This window comes from Balaenoptera borealis (assembly GCF_965194805.1).
Source record: "Balaenoptera borealis genome assembly, chromosome: 18".
NCBI classification, from domain to species: domain Eukaryota; kingdom Metazoa; phylum Chordata; class Mammalia; order Artiodactyla; family Balaenopteridae; genus Balaenoptera; species Balaenoptera borealis.
The window spans coordinates 30,634,975-30,654,074 of NC_138877.1; the positions used below are offsets into that span (position 1 = coordinate 30,634,975).

Below are 19,100 nucleotides of genomic sequence, written 5' to 3' on the forward strand. Positions count from 1 at the left end.
CAGCCTCTCTGCTAATGGGTGGGGTGGTTTTCCTGTTTTGCAAATTGTTTGTCATGGGGTATTCAGCACTGGAGCTTGCTGGCCGTTGAGTGGAGCTGAGTCTTAGCATTGAAACAGATCTCTCGGAGATCTCTCACCCATTGATATTACGTGGAGCTGGGAGGTGTCTGGTAGACCAATGTCCTGAATTTGGCTCTCCAATCTAAGAGGCTCAGGCCTTACATCCGGCCAGAGCACCAAGACCCTGTCAGCCACACAGCTCAGAAGAAAAGGGAGAAAAATAATAAAGAAAGAAAAAATAAATAAAAAGTAAAATAAAATAATTTAAAGAAAATATTAAAAATAATCTTATTAAAATAAAAAGAAGTAAGAAAGAAAAGAAAGAGGAAAGCAACTGAACCAATAAACAAATCCACCAATGATAACAAGCACTTAAAACTATACAAAAAACATTAAAATGGACAGAGAATTCTAGGACAAATGGTAAAAGTAAAACTACACAGACAAAATCACACAAAGATGCATACACATACACACTCATAAAAAGAGAAAAAGAAAGAAAAAAAATCTATATATATAAAGGAAGAGAGCAACCAAAGCAATAAACAAATATACCAATGGTAATAAGCTCTAAATATTAAACTAAGATAAACATAAAACCAGAAACAAATTAGATGCAGAAAGCAAACCCCAAGTCAGTGGTTGTTCCCAAAGTCCACTGCCTCAATTTTGGGATGACTGTTTGTCTATTCAGGTATTCCACAGATGCATGGTACATAAAGTTGATTGTGGAGATTTAATCTGCTGCTCCTGAGGCTGCACAGAGAAATTTCCCTTTCTCTTCTTTGCACAGCTCCTGGGGTTCAGCTTTGGATTTGGCCCCACCTCTGCATGTAGGTCACCCTCTGGCATCTGTTCTTCACCCAGACAGGAGGGAGTTAAAGGAGCAGCTGATTAGAGGGCTTTAGCATACTCAGGCCAGGGTGGGAGGGAGGCGTACAGAATGCTGAGTGAGCCTGTGGTGGCAGAAGCTAGAGTGACGTTCCACTAGTCTGAAGCACACCCTGTGTTCTCCCGGGGAAGTTGTCCCTGGATCACAGGACCCTGGCAGTGGCGGGCTGCACAGGCTCCCGGGAAGGGAGATGTGGATGGTGACCTGTGCTTGCGCACAGGCTTCTTGGTGGCTGCAGCAGCCTTAGCATTTCATGCCTGTCTCTAATGTCCGCACTGATAGCTGCATCTCACGTGCATCTCTGGACCTTGTTTAGGTGGTGCTCTGAATCATTTCTTCTCACTCACCCCGAAACGTGGTCTCTTGCTTCTTAGACAGTTCCAGACTTTTTCCCGGACTTCTTCCCAGCTAGCTGCTGCACACTAGCCCCCTTCAGGCTGTGTTCACACAGCCAACCCCAGTCCTCTCTCTGGGTGCTGACCTCCAAAGCCTGACCCTCAGTTCCCAGACCCCACTGCCCAAGTGGGTGATCAGACAAGCCTCTCAGGCTGGTAAGTGCTGGTCTGCCCCAATCCTCTGTGCAGGAATTTCTCTGCTTTGTCCTCTGCACACCTGTTTCTGTGCTCTCCTCTGTGGCTCTGAAGCTTCCCCACTCTTCCTCCCATCCCTGCCAGTGAAGGGGCTGCCTGGTGTGTGGAAACTTTTCTTCCTTCACAGCTCCCTCCCAGAGGGCAGGTCCCATCCTTATTCATTTGTCTCTGCTTTTTCTTTTTTCTTTTGCCCCACCCAGGTATGTGGGGAGTTTCTTGGCTTTTGGGAAGTCTGAGTTCTGCCAGCATTCAGTATGTGTTCTATAGGAGTTGTTCCACATGTATTTTTGATGTATTTGTGGGGAGGAAGGTGATCTCCATATCTTACTCCTCCGCCATCTTGAGGGTCCCCCCTACTTATTTGTTTTTATTATTGGCTGTGTTGTGTCTTCATTGCTGTGTGCAGGCTTTCTCTAATTGCGGCTAGCAGGGGCTACGTTTTGTTGTTGTGCGTGGGCTTCTCATTGCCATGGCTTCTCTTGGTGCAGAGCATGGGGTCTAGGTGCACAGGCTTCAGTAGTTGTGGCATGCAGGCTCAGTAGTTGTGGTTCACAGTCACTAGAGTGCAGGGTAAGTAGTGGTGGTACACAGGCTTAGTTGCTCCGTGGCATGTGGGATCTTCCCAGGCCAGGAATCAAATCCATGTCCACTGCATTGGCAGGCGGATTCTTAACCACTGCATCACCAATGAAGCCCTCTTGTTAGCCCCCTTAATCCTACTTGGAGCCCTCACTGTTAGATATTGGAAGATATTTTTACTCCAAATTGTCTGGCTCTCCTCTACACATTTGGCCGCATTCTCTTTTTAGTATTGACAGCTAATGGGAAAAATATATTGTGTACAACTTTCCATCTTTTGCCAATGAAATAAGTGACTATCTCATAAGAAAAAGTGTTTGTTTACATTTGTAGTAGACAAAACGCCATTTTAATTACATTTTGTGGGGAAGGGAGGAAGCTATATCTTTAGTTTGGTTTATAAATATTATTTAAAAATAAATATGCTTCCAGGGGCTTCCCTTCCTGTCCAGTGGTTAAAACTCTGTGCTTCCACTGCAGAGGGCATGGGTTCCATCCCTGGTAGGGGACTAGGATCCCACATGCCACGCCACAGAATCAGAACCAGGCTTGATCCCTGAATCAACCCTACTCCCTTCCCACCTTTAATGGAGGAATCAGCCCTACTCCCTTCCCACCTTTAATGGAGGAAATTTTCCAGAGGAAAATTTCCCTGGGCCTAAAAGACTCCCCAAAACTATTATTTCTCATGCTGGAAGCCTGAAACCACCATTGCCATTTTAAGTACTAAATAAAATTTGTAGGGGGCATTCAGTGAAATGTGACAGATGCATGCATATATTGACCTCCACTGACTGTCAAATGCCACTAAATAAGTAAATAAGTAAATAAATAAATAAATAATCTTCCAACATTATTTAAATAATGTTAGGATAAAGAATTACTATATAATTTAGTTTCTATACTGAAACAGTTTCACATTTTTTGGACACCTAAAGACCTATATTTTTAATTTTTTAAAACAGTTTAATTGGAGTATAATTGCTTTACAATGTTGTGTTAGTTTCTTTGTTGTGAATCAGCTGTATGTATACACATATCACCATATCCCCTCCTTGCACCTCCCTCCCACCCTCCCTATTCCACTCCTCTAGGTGGTCACAAAGAATGGAGCTGATCTCCTTATGCGATGCAGCTCCTTCCCACTAGATATGTATTTTACATTTGGTAATGTATATATGTCAATGCTACTCTCTCACTTCGTCCCAGCTTACCCTTCCCCCTCCCTGTGTCCTCAAGTCCATTCTCTATGCCTACCTCTTTATTCCTGTCCTGCCTCTAGGTTCATCAGAACTATTTTTTTTTAATTCCATATATATATTGTTAGCATAGGTATTTGTTTTTCTCTTTCTGACTTACCTCACTCTGTATGACAGACTCTAGGTCCATCCAACTCATGACAAATAACTCAATTTCATTTCTTTTTATGGCTGAGTAATATTCCTTTGTATATATGTGCCACATCTTCTTTATCCATTCATCTATTGATGGACATTTAGGTTGCTTCCATGTGCTGGTTATTGTAAATAGTGCTGCAATGAACATTGTGGTACGTAACTCTTTTTGAATTATGGTTTTCTCAGGGTATATGCGCAATAGTGAAATTGCTGGGTCGTATGGTAGTTTTATTTTTAGTGTTTTAAGGAACCTCCATACTGTTCTCCATAGTGGCTGTATCAGTTTACATTCCCACCAACAGTGCAAAAGTGTTCCATTTTCTCCACATCCTCTCCAGCATTTACTGTTTGTAGATTTTCTGATGATGGCCATTCTGACCGGTGTGAGGTAATACATCGTTGTGATTTTGATTTGCATTTCTCTAAATATTAGTGATGTTGAGCATCCTTTCATGTGTTTGTTGGCAATCTGTATGTCTTCTTTGGAGAAATGTCTGTTTAGGTCTTCTGCCCATTTTTGGATTGGGTTACTTGTTTTTTGGATATTGAGCTGCATGAGCTGCTTGTATATTTTGGAGATCAATCCTTTGTCAGTTGCTTCACTTGCAAATATTTTCTGCCATTCTGAGGGTTGTCTTTTCATCTTTTTAATGGTTTCCTTTGCTGTACAAAAGCTTTTAAGTTTCATTAGGTCCCACTTGTTTATTTTTGTTCATCAGTGATATTGTCCTGTAATTTTCTTTCTTTGTGACATCTTTGTCTGGTTTTGGTATCAGGGTGATGGTGGCCTCATAGAATGGGTTTGGTAGTGTTCCTCTCTCTGCTATATTTTGGAAGATTTTGAGAAGGATAGGTGTTAGCTCTTCTCTAAATATTTGATAGAATTTGCCTGTGAAACCATCTGGTCCTAGGCTTTTGTTTGTTGCAAGTTTTTTAATAACAGTTTCAGTTTCAGTGCTTGTGCTTGGTCTGTTTATATTTTCTATTTCTTCCTTGTTCAGTCTCAGAACGTTGTGCTTTTCTAAGAATGTGTGCATTTCTTCCAGATTGTCCATTTTATTGGCATATAGTTGCTTGTAGTAATCTCTTATGATCCTTTGTATTTCTGCAGTGTCAGTTGTTACTTCTCCTTTTTCATTTCTAATTCTGTTGATCTGAGTACTCTCCTTTTTTTTTTTTTTCATGAGGAGTCTGGCTAATGGTTTATCAATTTTGTTTATCTTCTCAAAGAACCAGCTTTTAGTTTTATTGATCTTTGCTATTGTTTGCTTCATTTCTTTTTCATTTATTTCTGATCTGATCTTTAGGATTTCTTTCCTTCAGCTCACTTTGGGTTTTTTTTTTTTTTTTTTCTTCTTTCTCTAATTTCTTTAGGTGTAAGTTTAGGTCATTTATTTGAGATTTTTTGTTTCTTGATGTAAGATTATATTGCTATTAACTTCCCTCTTAGACCAACTTTTGCTGCTTCCCTTAGGTTTTGGGTCATCATGGTTTCACTGTCATTTGTTTCTTGATTTCATCTTCGATTTCTTCAGTGATCTCTTCGTTATTTAGTAGCATATTGTTTAGCCTCCATGTGTTTGCAGTTTTTACAGTTTTTGTCCTGTGATTGATATCTAGTCTCACAGTGTTGTGGTTGGAAAAGATACCTGATATGATTTCAATTTTCTTAAATTTACCAAGTCTTGATTTGTGACCCAGGATATGGTCTATCCTGGAGAAGGTTCCATGAGCACTTGAGAATAAAGTGTATTCTGCTCTCTTGGATGGAATTTCCTATAAATATCAGTTAAGTCCATCTTGTTTAATGTGCCATTTAAAGCTTGTGTTTCCTTATTTATTTTCATTTTCGATGATCTGTGTTTGGTGAAAGAGGTATCTTAACATCCCCTACAATTCTATGTTACTGTCGATTTCCCTTTTATGGCTGTTAGCATTTGTCTTATGTATTGAGGTGATCTTATGTTGGGTGCATATATATTTATAATTGTTATATCTTCTTCTGGGATTGATCCCTTGATCATTATGTTGTGTCCTTCCTTGTCTCTTGTAACATTCTTTATTTTAAAGTCTATTTTATCTGATCTAAGTATTGCTATTCCAGCTTTCTTTTGATTTCCATTTGCATGGAATATCCTTTTCTAACCCTCACTATCAGTCTGTATGTGTCCCGAGGTCTGAAGTGGGTCTCTTTTAAACAGCAGATATATGAGTCTTGTTTTTGTGTCCATTCAGCCAGTCTGTGTCTTTTGGTTGGAGTATTTAATCCTCTTACATTTAAGTGATTATCGATATGTATGTTCGTATTGCCATTTTGTTAATTGTTTTGGGTTTGTTTTTTTAGATCTTTTTCTTCTCTGCATTTCCTGCCTACAGAATTTCCTCTAGCTTTTGTTGTAAAGTTGGTTTGGTGGTGCTGAATTCTCTTAGCTTTTGCTTGTTTGTAAAGGTTTCAATTTCTCTGATGAATCTGAATGAGATCTTTGCTGTGCAGAGTAATCTTGCTTGTAGCTTTTTCCCTTTCATCACTTTAAATACGTCCTGTCACTCCTTTCTGCCTTGCATAGTTTCTGCTGAAAGATCAGCTGTTAAGCTTATGGGGCTTTTGTTGTATGTTATTTGTTGCTTTTCCCTTGATGTTTTTATTTTTTCTTTGTATTTAATTTTTGATAGTTTGATTAATATGTGTCTTGGCATGTTTCTCCTGGGATTTATCCTGTATGGGGTTCTCTGCCCTTCCTGGACTTGATTGACTATTTCCTTTCCTATGTTAGGGAAGTTTGCAATTATAATCTCTTCAAATATTTTCTCAGACCCTTTCTTTTTCTCTTCTTCTTCTGGGACACCTGTTATTCTAATGTTGGTGTTTTAATATTGTCCCAGTGGTCTCTGCGACTGCCCTCAATTCTTTTCATTCTTTTTTCTTTATTCTGCTCTGTGGTAGTTATTTTCACTGTTTTATCTTCCAAGTCACTTACCCGTCCTTCTGCCTCAGTTATTCTGCAATTGATTCCTTCTAGAGAATTTTTAATTTCATTTATTTCGTTGTTCATTATTGTTTGTTTGCTCTTTAGTTCTTCTAGGTGCTTGTTAAACGTTTCTTGTATTTTCTCCATTCTATTTCCAAGATTTTGGATCAGATTTACTGTCATTTCTCTGAATTGTTTTTCAGGTAGACTGCCTATTTCCTCTCCATTTGTTAGGTCTGCTGGGTTTTTACCTTGCTCCTTCATCTGCTGTGTGTTTTTCTGTCTTTTCACTTTGCTTAACTTATTGTGTTTGGGGTCTCCTTTTCGCAGGTTGCAGGTTCGTAGTTCCCGTTGTTTTTGGTGTCTGTCCCCAGTGGCTAAGGTTGGTTCAGTGGGTTGTGTAGGCTTCTTGGTGGAGGGGACTGGTGCCTGTGTTCTGGTGGGTGGGGCTAGATCTTTTCTTTCTCGTGGGTATGGCCAAGTCCTGTGTTGTGTTTTAAGGTGTCTGTGAACTTAGTATGACTTTCGGCAGCCTCTCTGTTAATGGGTGGGTTTGTGTTCCTGTCTTGCTAGTTGTTTGTCATGGGGTGTCCATCACTGGACCTTGCTGGCCTTTTGGTGGAGCTGGGTCTTAATTTTGAGAAGTAGATCTCTGGGAGAGCTCTTGCCGATTGATATTATGTGGGGACAGGAATTCTCTGGTGGTCCAATATCCTGGATTCAGCTCTTTCATCTCGGAGGCTCAGGCCTGACAACTGGTCAGAACACCAAGACCCTGCCAGCCACACGGCTTGTAAGAAAAGGAAGAAAAAACGGGGGGAAAAAAATAGAAGTGATAAACCCCAAACCAAATGTTAAAAGTAAAACTAAACAGACAAAATCACACAAAGAAAAATACAGACATACACTCGTAAAAAGAAAACAACCAAAAAAAAAAAAAAAAAAGAATAGTCAGTGCCCTAGGAAAAATGGTAAAAGCAATCCTAAAGAGACAAAAATCACATAAAGAAACATACTCATATACACTCACAAATAGAGGAAAATGGAAAAAAAATTAAAAATTACAAAATATTAAAAAAATAATAAAAGAAAAAAGAAAGAAGGAAGTAACCAAATCAATAAACAAATCCACCAATAATAGCAAGCACTAAAAACTAAACTAAGATAAATATAAAAATCAGAAACAAATCAGATGCAGAAAGCAAACCCCAAGTGTACAGTTACTCCCAAAGTCCACCGCCTCAATTTTGGGAATGTTCATTGTCTATTCATGTATTCCACAGATGCAGGGTTCATCAAGTTTAATGTAGGGATTTAATCCGCTCCTCCTGAGGCTGCATGGAAAATTTTCCCTTTCTCTTCTTTACTTTCACAGCTCCTGGGTTTCATCTTTGATTATGGCCCCACCTCTCTTTGTAGGCCACCCTCAGACATCTGTTCTCCATCCAGACAGGAGGGAGTTAAAACAGTGGCTGATTAGGGCTCTCTTGCTCACTCAGGCTGGGGAGAGGGAGGGGTACGGTAGTCATAATTGGAATGTGGGGAGAGCCTGCAGTGGCAGAGGACAGCTTAACATTGCAACAGTGTCAGGCACACTCTGTGCTCTCCTAGGGAAGTTGTCCCTGGATCTGGGACTCTGGCAGTGGCATGCTGCACAGGCTCCTGAGGGGGGTGTGAGTAATGACCTGTTGCACACAGGATTCTTCGTGAAGGCAGTGGTAGTATTAGTGTTTCATGCCTGTCTCTGTGATAGCTGATAGACATGGCTCAGGCCTGTCTCTGGAACTTACTTAAGTGGTGCTTTGCCTTCTTTGGGCACACAAAGCAGGAATCCCCTCTCCTCGTGCATCCTGAAACAATTGTCTCTTGCCTCTTAGGCAGTTCAAGACTTTTTCCCTGACTCCCTCCCTGCTAGTTGTGGTGCACTAACACCCTTCTGGCTGTCTTCATGAAGCCAACCCCAGTCTTCTCCCTGGGGTCTGACCTCCAAAGTCCAAGCCTCAGCTCTCAACCCCCACCAACCCTGGTGGGTGAGCAGACAAATGTCTCAGGTCGGTGAGTGCTGGTCAGCACCAATCCTCTGTGCAGCAATCTCTCCTCTTTGCCCTCTGCACCCTTGTTGCTGTGCTCTCCTCCATGGCTCTGAAGCTTCCCCCACTGCCCAGCCCCTGTCCCCGCCAGTGAAGGGGATCCCTACTGTATGGAAACTTTTCCTCCTTCACAACTCAGTCCCAGATTTGCAGGTTCTGTTCCTATTCTTTTGTGTCTGTTTTTTCTTTTGCCTTACCCAGGTATGTGGGGATTTTCTTGCCTTTTGGGAAGTCTGATGTCTTCTGCCAGCATTCAATAGGTGTTCTGTAGGAGTTTTTCCACATGTAGATGTATTTTTGAGGTATTTTTTGGGAGGAAGGTGATCTCCACGTCTTACTCCTCTGTCATCTTGAAGGTCTCCTCTCTAATGTCATTTAAAGCCAAGTGAGAATTTTATTCTCTTATAGTCAGCTTTCCTGTTCTAACATAATACAGAAGTCTATTGATCCATTATAACACATTAGATTTATGAAGTTTAAATCATGGAAATGCTGAAAGAAACTAAGATTGGGATATTAATTAGACTGGATGAATACAGTAAATTCAGACATGTAAGGGATTATGACAGATATGTAATTACCAAAGAAATGAAATGGAGAATCTGAGTACCAATGTATGAGAATGACTATTTCACTACACATATGAATACTTAGGGATATTTGAATGACTGTTGAAATAGATTTTGTATTATTTTTTTATTTTAATTTTGGTTATGGGTTATACAGGGCAGTTTTACATGTTATTTAACCATTTTATGGTTTCTCTCTTCACCTTCTTTACCTAATACCTTCCTTTTTTTCTTTAGAGAGGTTGGTTTATTTATTTATTTATGTTTATATCTTTATTGGGGTATAATTGCTTTACAATGGTATGTTAGTTCCTTCTTTATAACAAAGTGAATCAGTTATACATATACATATACTCCCATATCTCTGCCCTCTTGGGTCTCCCTCCCTCCAAATCCCACCCCTCTAGGTGGTCACAAAGCACCGACCTGATCTCCCCGTGCTATGCGGCTACTTCCCACTAGCTATCTATTTTACGTTTGGTAGTGTATATATGTCCATGCCACACTCTCTCTGTCACAGCGTACACTTCCCCCACCCCATATCCTCAAGTCCATTCTCTAGTAGGTCTGTGTCTTTATTCCAGCCTTCCCCTATGTTCTTCATGACCCTTTTTTTCCCCTTAGATTCCATATATATGTGTTAGCATACGGTATTTGTTTTTCTCTTTCTGACTTACTTCACTCTGCATGAGAGACTCTAAGTCCATCCACCTCACTACAAATACCTCAATTTTGTTTCATTTTATGGCTGAGTAATATTCCATTGTATATACGTGCCACAACTTCTTTATCCATTCATCTGTTGATGGACACTTAGGTTGCTTCGATGCCCTGGCTATTGTAAAGAGAGCAGCAATTAACATTTTGGTACATGACTCTTTTTGAATTATGGTTTTCTCAGGGTATATGTCCAGTAGTGGGATTGCTGGTTCGTATGGTAGTTCTATTTTTAGTTTTTTAAGGAACCTCCATACTGTTCTCCACAGTGGCTGTATCAATTTACATTCCCACCAACAGTGCAAGAGTGTTCCCTTTTCTCCACACCCTCTCCAGCATTTATTGTTTGTAGATTTTTTGATGATGGCCATTCTGACTGGTGTGAGATGATATCCCATTGTAGTTTTGTTTTGCATTTCTCTAATGATTAATGATGTTGAGCATTCTTTCATGTGTTTGTTGGCAATATGTATATCCTCTTTGGAGAAATGTGTATTTAGGTCTTCTGCCCATTTTTGGATTGGGTTGTTTGTTTTTTTGATATTGAGCTGCATGAGCTGCTTGTAAATTTAGGAGATTAATCTTTTGCCAGTTGCTTCATTTGCAAATATTTTCTCCCATTCTGAGGGTTGTCATTTCATCTTGTTTATGATTTCCTTTGGTGTGCAAAGCTTTTATGTTTCATTAGGTCCCATTTGTTTATTTATTTATTTTTTTACTTCCATTTCTATAGGAGTTGGGTCAAAAGGATCTTGCTGTGATTTATGTAATAGAGTGTTCTGCCTATGTTTTCCTCTATGAGATTGATAGTGTCTGGCCTTACATTTAGGTCTTTAATCAATTTCGAGTTTATTTTTGTGTATGGTGTTAGGGAGTGTTCTAATTTCATTCTTTTACATGTACCTGTCTAGTTTTCCCAGTACCACTTATTGAAGAGGCTGTCTTTTCTCCACTGTATATTCTTGCCTCCTTTATCAAAGATAAGGTGACCACATGTGCGTGGGTTTATCTCTGGGCTTTCTCTCCTGTTCCATTGATCTATATTTCTGTTTTGTGCCAGTACCATACTCTCTTGATTATTGTAGCTTTGTAGTATAGTCTGAATTCAGGGAGCCTGATTCCTCCAGCTCCATTTTTCTTTCTCAAGATTGCTTTGGATATTCGGGGTCTTTTGTGTTTCCATACACATTGTGAATTTTTTTTTGTTCTAGTTCTGTGAAACATGCCAGTGGTCGTTTAATAGGGATTGCATTGAATCTGTAGATTGCTTTGGATAGTAGAGTCATTTTCACAATGTTGATTCTTCCAATCCAAGAACATGGAATATCTCTTCATGTTTTTTGTATCATATTTAATTTCTTTCTTATAACTTTCTGCATACATGTCTTTTGTATCCTTAGGTAGGTTTATTCCTAGATATTTTATTCTTTTTGTTGCAATGGTAAATGGGAGTGTTTTCTTAATTTCACTTTCAGATTTGTTATCATTAGTGTATAGGAATGCAAGAGATTTCTGTGCATTAATTTTGTATCCTGTTTCTTTACGAAATTCATTGATTAGCTCTAGTAGTTTTCTGGTAGCATCTTTAGGATTCTCTATGTATAGTATCATGTCATCTGCAAACAGTGACAGCTTTATGTCTTCTTTTCTGATTTGGATTCCTTTTATTTCTTTTTCTTCTCTGATCGTTGTGGCTACCACTTCCAAAACTATGTTGAATAATAGTGGTGAGAATGAGCAACCTTCTTTTGTTCCTGGTCTTACTGGAAATGGTTTCAGTTTTTCACCATTGAGGATGATGTTGGTTGTGGGTTTGTCATATGTGGCCACTATTATGTTGAGGAAAGCTCTCTCTATGCCTACTTTCTGGAGGGTTTTTATCTTAAATGGGTGTTGAATTTTGTCAAATGCGTTCTCTGCATCGATTGAGGTGATCATATCATTTTCCTCCTTCAATTTGTTAATATGGTGTATCACATTGTTTGATTTGTGTATTATATAGAAGAATCCTTGCATTCCTGGGATAAACCCCACTTGATCATGGTGTATGATCCTTTTAAAGTGCTGTTGGATTCTGTTTGCTAGTATTTTGTGTAGGTTATTTGCATCTATGTTCATCAGTGATGTTGCCCTGTAGTTTTCTTTCTTTGTGACATCTTTGTCAGGTTTTGGTAGCAGGGTGATGGTGGCATCATAGAATGAGTTTGGGAATGTTCTTCTCTCAGTGTTATTTTGGAAGAGTTTGAGAAGGATAGGTGTTAGCTTTTCCCTAAGTGTTTGATAGAATTTGCCTGTGAAGTCATCTTGTCCTGGGCTTTTGTTTTTTGGAAGATTTTAAATCACAGTTTCAATTTCAGTGCTTGTGATTGGTCTGATCATATTTTCCATTTCTTCCTGGTTCAGTTTCAGAATGTTGTGCATTTCTAAGAGTTTATCCATTTCTTCCAGGTTGTCCATTTTATTGGCATAGAGTTTACTGTAGTAATCTCTCATGATCCTTTGTATTTCTGCAGTGTCAGTTGTTACTTCTCCTTTTTCCTGTCTAATTCTATTGATTTGAGTCTTCTCCCTTTTTTTCTTGATGAGTCTGGCTAATGGTTTATCAATTTTGTTTATCTTCTCAAACAACCAGCTTTTAGTTTTATTGATCTTTGCTATCATTTCCTTCATTTCTTTTTCATTTATTTCTGATATGATCTTTATGCTTTCCTCCCTTCTGCTAACTTTTGTCTTTTTTTGTTCTTCTTTCTCTAATTGCTTTAGGTGTAAGGTTACATTGTTTATTTGAGATGTTTCTTGTTTCTTAAGGTAGGATTTTATTGATATAAACTTCCCTCTTAGAACTGCTTTTGCTGCATCCCATAGGTTTTGGGTTGTCGTGTGTTCATTGTCATTTGTTTCTAGGTATTCTTTCATTTCCCCTTTAATTTCTTCAGTGATCTGTTGGTTATTTAGTAACGTATTGTTTAGCCTCCATGTGCTTGTATTTTTTACAGATTTTTTTCCTGTAATTGATATCTAGTCTCATAGCATTGTGGTCGGAAAAAGATACTTGATAAGATTTCAATTTCCTTAAATTTACCAAGGCTGATTCGTGACCCAAGATATGATCTATCCTGGAGAATGTTCCATGAGCACTTGAGAAGAATGTGTATTCTGTCATTTTTGGATGAAATGTGCTATAAATATCAATTAAGTCCATCTTTAATGTATCATTTAAAGCTGTGTTTCCTTATTTATTTTCATTTTGGATGATCTGTCCTTTAGTGAAAGTGGGTTGTTAAAGTCCCCTACTATGAATGTATTACTGTCGATTTCCCCTTTTATGGCTGTTAGTGTTTGCCTAATGTATTGAAGTGCTCCTATGCTGGGTGCATGAATATTTACAATTGTTATATCTTCTTCTTGGATTGATCCCTTGGTCATTACATAGTGTCTTTCCTTGTCTCTTGTAATAGTCTTTACTTTCAAGTCTATTTTGTCTGATATGAGAATTGCTACTCCTGCTTTCTTTTGATTTCCATTTGCATGGGATATTTTTTTCCATCCCCTCACTTTCAGTCTGTATGTGTCCCTAGGTCTGAAGTGGGTCTCTTGTAGACAACATATATATGGGTCTTGTTTTTGTATCCATTCAGCCAGTCTGTGTCTTTTGGTTGGAGCATTTAATCCATTTACATTTAAAGTAATTATCGATATGTATGTTCCTATTCCCATTTTCTTAATTGTTTTGGGTTTGTTATTGTAGTTCTTTTCCTTCTCTTGTGTTTCCTGCCTAGAGAATTTTCTTTATCATTTGTTGTAAAGCTGGTTTGGTGGTGCTGAATTCTCTTAGCTTTTGCTTGTCTGTAAAGATTTTAATTTCTCCATCATATCTGAATGAGATCCTTGCTGGGTAGAGTAATCTTGGTTGTAGGTTTTCCGCTTTCATCCCTTTAAATATGTCCTGCCACTCCCTTCTGGCTTGCAGAGTTTCTGCTGAAAGATCAGCTGGTATCCTTATAGGGATTCCCTTGTGTGTTATTTGTTGTTTTTCCCTTGCTGCTTTTAATATTTGTTCTTTGTAATTAATTGTTGATAGTTTGATTAATATGTGTCTTGGCATGTTTCTTCTTGGATTTACCCTGTATAGGACTCTCTGTGTTTCCTGGACTTGATTAACTATTTCCTTTCCCATATTAGGGAAGTTTTCAACTGTAATCTCTTCAAATATTTTCCCATTCCTTTCCTTTTTTCTCTTCCTCTTCTGGGACAACTATAATTCGAATGTTGGTGGACCTCCCAGAGGTCTCTGAGACTGTCCCCAGTTCTTTGCATTATTTTTTCTTTATTCTGCTCTGCAGTAGTTATTTCCACTATTTTATCTTCCAGGTCACTTATCAGTTCTTCTGCTTCAGTTATTCTGCTATTGATCCCTTCTAGAGAATTTTTAATTTCATTCATTGGGTTGTTCATCATTGTCTGTTTGCTCTTTAGTTCTTCTAGGTCCTTGTTAAACTTTTCTTGTATTTTCTGTATTATATTTCCAAGATTTTGGATCATCTTTACTATCATTATTCTGAATTGTTTTTCAAGTAGACTGCTTATTCCCTCTCCATTTGTTAGGTTTGGTGGGCTTTTACCCTGCTCCTTCATCTGCTGTGTGTTTCTCTACCTTCTCATTTTGCTTAAATTACTGTTGTTGGGGTCTTATTTTTGCAGGCTGCAGGTTCGTAGTTCCTGTTGTTTTTGGTGTCTGTCCCCAGTGCCTAATGTTGGTTCAGTCGGTTGTGTAGGCTTCCTGGGGAGAGGACTGGTGTCTGTGTTCTTGTGGATGAGGCTGCATCTTCTCTTTCTGGTGGGCAAGTCCATGTCTGGTGGTGTGTTTTGGGGTGTCTGTGGCCTTATTATGATTTTAGGCAGCCTCTCTGCTAATGGATGGTGTTGTGTTTCTGTCTTGCTAGTTGTTTGGCATAGGGTGTCTAGCACTGTAGCTTGCTGGTTGTTGAATGAAGCTGGGTCTTGGCTTTGAGATGGAGATCTCTGGTAGATTTTTGCCCTTTGATATTATGTGGAGCTGGGAGGTCTCTTGTGGACCAGTGTCCTGAAGTTGGCTCTCCCACCTCAGAGGCACAGCCCTGACACCTGGCTGGAGCACCAAGAGTCTTTCATCCACCCAGCTCAGAATAAAAGAGAGAAAGAAAGAGATAAAAAGAGAAAGAAAGAAAGAAGATAAAGTAAAATAAAATAGTTATTAATATAAAAAATATTAAGAAAAAAATTTTTTACTTAAAAAAAAAAAAAAAAGAAAGAAAACGGACAGGCAGAACCTTAGGCAAAATGGTAAAAGCAAAGCTATACAAACAAAATCACACACAGAAGCATACACATACACACTCACAAAAAGATCAAAAGGGAACAAAATATATATCTTGTGCTCTCAAAGTCCACCTTCTCAATTTGGGATGATTCGTTGCCTATTCAGGTATTCTACAGAGGCAGGTACATCAAGTTCACTGTGGAGATTTAATCCACTGCTCCTGAAGCTGCTGGGAGAAATTTCCCTTTCTCTTCTTTGTTCGCACAGCTCCCGGGGTTCAGCTTTGGATTTGGACCTGCCTCTGTGTGTATGTCGCCTGAGGGCGTCTGTTCTCCGCTCAGGCAGGACGGGGTTAAAGGAGCAGCTGATTCGGGGGCTTTGGCTCACTCAGGCCTGGGGGAGGGAGGGGTATGGATGCGGGGCGAGCCTGCAGTGGCAGAGGCCGGCGTGACGCTGCAACAGTTGTGTGTTCTCCTGGGGAAGTTTTCCTTGGATCATGGCACCCTGGCAGTGGCGGGCTGCACAGGCTCCCGGGAGGGGAGGTGTGGAGAGTGACCTGTGCTTGCACACAGGCTTCTTGGTGGCGGCAGCAGCAGCCTTAGCATCCCATGTCCGTCTCTGGTGTCGGCGCTGATAGCCTAGCCGCGGCTCGTACCCATCTCTGGAGCTCCTTTAAGCGGTGCTTTTAATCTCCTCTCCTCATGCACCAGGAAACAAAGAGGGAAGAAAAAGTCTCTTGCCTCTTTGGCAGCTGCAGAGTTTTTCCCGGACTCCCTCCAGTCTAGCCGTAGCACACTAGCCCCCTTCAGGCTGTATTCATACAGCCAACCCCAGTCCTATCCTTGGGATCCGACTGAAGCCCGAGCCTCAGCTCCCAGCCCCCGCCCACCCCGGCAGGTGAGCAGACAAGCCTCTTGGGCTGGTGAGTGCTGGTCGGCACCAATCCTCTCTGTGGGAATCTCTCCACTGCGCTCTCCGCACCCCTGTTACTGGGCTCTCCTCCATGGCTCCGAAGCTCCCCCTCCTCTGCCACCTGCAGTCTCCACCCGGGAAGGGGCTTCCTAGTGTGTGGAAACCTTTCCTCCTTCACAGCTCCCTCCCAGTGGTTCAGATCCCGTCCCTATTCTTTTGTCTCTGTTTTAGTCCTTTTTCTTTTACCCTACCCAGGTACGTGGGGAGTTTCTTGCCTTTTGGGAGTTCTGAGGTCTTCTGCCAGCATTCAGTAGGTGTTCTATAGGAGCTGTTCCACATGTAGATGTATTTCTGATATATTTGTGGAGTGGAAGGTGATTTCTGCATCTTACTCTTCCACCATCTTGAAGCTCCCCGAGGTTGGTATTTTTGTTAATTTTTCTAAAGGTAGGTATTTACATAGCCAAATCAGAAAAAAAAAAAAAAAATGTTTTTAAGTGGGGGTATTCTACCTAGGCAAAGGAATAGCATGAGGATTGGGCATTATGTCCTAATTCGATAGTGATGACTTTGGTCTGGCTAGAATCAAGAATGTTCACTGGCAGAGAAGGACATTTGTTGTATGGAGAACGTAAGATCAAAGGAGTCTTAAAGAAATTTTTTCCAGATATGAGTCAATGGCTATTAGAACTATAAAAGATTTAGAATAGAAAAACTGATCTAAGGAAGATAGTCTTGTGATAAAGTAAAGTGGTTTTGAAAAGAGAAAATTGTAGACTGGGAATACAACTAAAGGAACATTGAGTCAGCAATTCAAGGTAAAGGTCATCAAGGTCCAGAATAGTGTGGTAAATATAGTTATGGCCCCCTAAAAACATATCCTCTTCCTACTCTATGGAACCTGCAAATATTACTTTATATGAATAAAATGAAAAAGAAAAAAAATGATTTGCAGATGTGAAGGATTTTGAGATATGGAGATTATCCTTGATATCTGAGTAACCCCTAAATGCAATTACATATATCCTTAGAAGAGGGAGGTAGAGGGGTATTTGATATTCAGGAGAGTAGAAGACAATGTGACCACAGGGGCAGAGAGTAGACTGATGTATTCACAAACCAAGGAATGCCATTGACCTCTAGAACCTAAAAGAGGCAAGGAATAACTCTTCCCTAGAACCTCAGAAGAAACCATGGCCCTGGTAACACCTTGATTTTGGCCCAGTTAAACTTATTTAGGCTTTTCAGTGTCCAGAACTGTATGAATAAGTCTGTTGTTTAAGCTAATCTGTGCATGATAATAATTTGCATGATAATAATTTGTTGAAGTCATTTTAGGAAACTGATACCAATGGGGTGTTATTTAATTGCTTATTCAGAAACAATGCTCACAATCTCTTATGGTAACTTTGCCATTAATGTAGTATTAAAGCATTCAAGAGCAGGCACTTCGAAATATATCAGGTATTTTTAAAATGCAACATATAAACTACCTGTGGAACTTGGGACAGGTTTTTAATGTCTCTAAACATTAGTTTTCTCACCTGTACAATGGAAATACTGATCCTTAGCTCACAGTATTATCATGAAAAGTAAATAAGAAAGTATATGTGATATACTCTGTAGAGTATAAATGTATCCTATATTGTAATATAATTATTATTATATTATTTTATATCTATTTTCACTCCTAGACTCCTAATTTCACAAAGACAAAACTTTGCTATTTACATTATTGTATAGTTGATGATCAATATATTGATTTTTGAATAGATAGATGAATAGGGAGAATGAATAATAAAAATCAATTTTTTCAGAATTTGGTTACTAAATTCTGGTAAATTCAGGTGGAAGATAAATTTTTAATTTAGTTGTTTTTCCATTTTGTTTTTCTTCAAAATATAATTTTCTAATGACAGTTTAAAAAAAAAAAGCTTATATGAATACTTCGAATTAACCATAGGGAAAAGTTACATTGATTTCTTGGGATTTACTTAGTTTTGCGAATGGTGAAATTCTAAGGTGAGGGGGGTGATAATACACAAGTAAGGGACCTGATACCAGATTTAAATCAAGTTTTGGTCATGTAAGAAATGTGGAAATATTTATATAAATATATGCCAAAATCATGTTGCCTTTAGTGTCACTTTAAATGATATTTTACTGTGTTTATAATGATTAGATTTGTTTCTGGAAAATTACCAGATGCTCATAACGTTAAGGTCAATTCAAAGTTTATTCTGTGTTGAGGAGGCCATGCATCAATCCCAGTTTTCTACATTCCTTCTTTGGGCTTAGCTTGCGCTTGATAGATTTTCCATCTACTGTTAGATTTCTAATTAGTAAATGTTTTGCCAACAGTGTACATAGCACATCTTCACACAATTAAGATTTTCTGGTAGTTCTCAAGCATATCCTGAACATATCATGCTGCATGCAGGCCTTGTGAATACATATGCTCTGTGTTATCACTCCCTTGCTTGTTCAAATTATTTCATCTTAGATTTACAGATAATGTCATGAAGCACTGACTTTTCTTTTTCTATCACCTTTCCACACAGTACTGTGCAGTAAGAGTTATTTTATCATCCTGGTGAAATGTTGTTAAGATGGAATGCAACTGTTTTGAGCTGTGTTATAAACAACAACCAATATCTATCACAATCAGAAGTGAAGGGGATGAAGAAAATGACACACAACTATATTTCAAACAATTCAGATAGTTATTCGATAACTCCCTTTATCATTACCATATTTCTTTTCTTCATTCCCATATCCAATTTTTCACATGCATTATGACATGTGTCTCCTGCTCTGTAGGGGCTAACATAAATTAATATCTAAAAATGAAATGCTGTTTTTTAAGTAGTCACATTACTTTACACTAAAACATCACACATTAGAATTATTTCTAAATTAGATTAACGTTGCTGAAAAAGAATGATTTTATTCAGTCTTATAACATATACAAGTCTATACGAAAGATTACAGTCCCTATAGAAATTTCCTTACAAATTATGGGTTAT

At 39.0% G+C, this 19,100-nt stretch overlaps 1 long non-coding RNA gene across 1 annotated transcript in view; it reads right to left on the reverse strand.

Annotated features, from left to right (window-relative positions):
* The window catches only part of LOC309615760, a 31,151-nt gene extending 19,967 nt beyond the window's left edge, over positions 1-11,184 (reverse strand). Inside the window, exon 1 of the long non-coding RNA XR_014237057.1 lies at positions 2,849-11,184. This is a non-coding gene — a long non-coding RNA (uncharacterized lncRNA). The remainder of the gene's footprint in view (positions 1-2,848) is intronic.
* Positions 11,185-19,100: the final 7,916 nt, after the last annotated feature.